At 52.9% G+C, this 736-nt stretch overlaps 1 non-coding gene across 1 annotated transcript; it reads left to right on the top strand.

Annotated features, from left to right (window-relative positions):
- Positions 1–254: 254 nt before the first annotated feature.
- TRNAT-CGU (transfer RNA threonine (anticodon CGU)) lies at positions 255–325 on the top strand. Its single transcript has one exon. It is a non-coding gene; the product is annotated as a tRNA-Thr (tRNA).
- The last annotated feature ends 411 nt before the right edge of the window (positions 326–736 follow it).

The raw sequence follows: 736 nt of genomic DNA, 5'->3' as shown, positions 1-736 counted from the left end.
ATCCACACAGACCAAAGTCCAGGAAGGCTGCTCTTGTCGGAGGACGGATCGAATGAGACGGCCGCTTCGCCGTCATCGGAACAGTCAAGTCCATTTAATCCCCGTTACACATTTCATATTTCTGGCCTGCAACCAAGGCACCGGCTCTGCTGCGAACGCTTGTTTGTATTTGGGTTGCCGAGACTTTTTCGTGAAAGAGCTGAATGCCACGGACAGCGCACATACCTTTCCCCATCCACGGCAGGAATGGGGAGGGACAGTGGCTCAGTGTTAGAGCATCTGCCTCGTAAGCAGAAGGTCCCAGGTTCAATCCCTGGCATCTCCAACTCAAAAGGGTTCAGGCAAATAGGTGTGAAAAACCTCAGCTTGAGACCCTGGAGAGCCATGAATGGGGCTGTGGCTCAGTGGCAGAGCATCTGCTTGGGAAGCAGAAGGTCCCAGGTTCAATCCCCGGCATCTCCAACTCAAAAGGGTCCAAGCAAGTAGGCGTGAATAACCTCAGCTGGAGACCCTGGAGAGCCATGAATGGGGCTGTGGCTCAGTGGGTAGAGCATCTGCTTGGTAAGCAGAAGGTCCCAGGTTCAATCCGTGGCATCTCCAAAAAAGGGTCCAGGCAAATAGGCGTGAAAAACCTCAGCTGGAGACCCTGGAGAGCCACTGCCAGTCTGAGTAGACAACACTGACTTTGATGGACCAAGGTCTGATTCAGTATAAGGCAGCTTCATATGTTCAGGAA

This window comes from Heteronotia binoei, unplaced genomic scaffold (genome assembly GCF_032191835.1).
Source record: "Heteronotia binoei isolate CCM8104 ecotype False Entrance Well unplaced genomic scaffold, APGP_CSIRO_Hbin_v1 ptg001309l, whole genome shotgun sequence".
Lineage (NCBI taxonomy): Eukaryota > Metazoa > Chordata > Lepidosauria > Squamata > Gekkonidae > Heteronotia > Heteronotia binoei.
The sequence above is the reverse complement of the archived record's forward strand: the minus strand, read 5'-3'. Positions and strand labels throughout refer to the sequence as shown.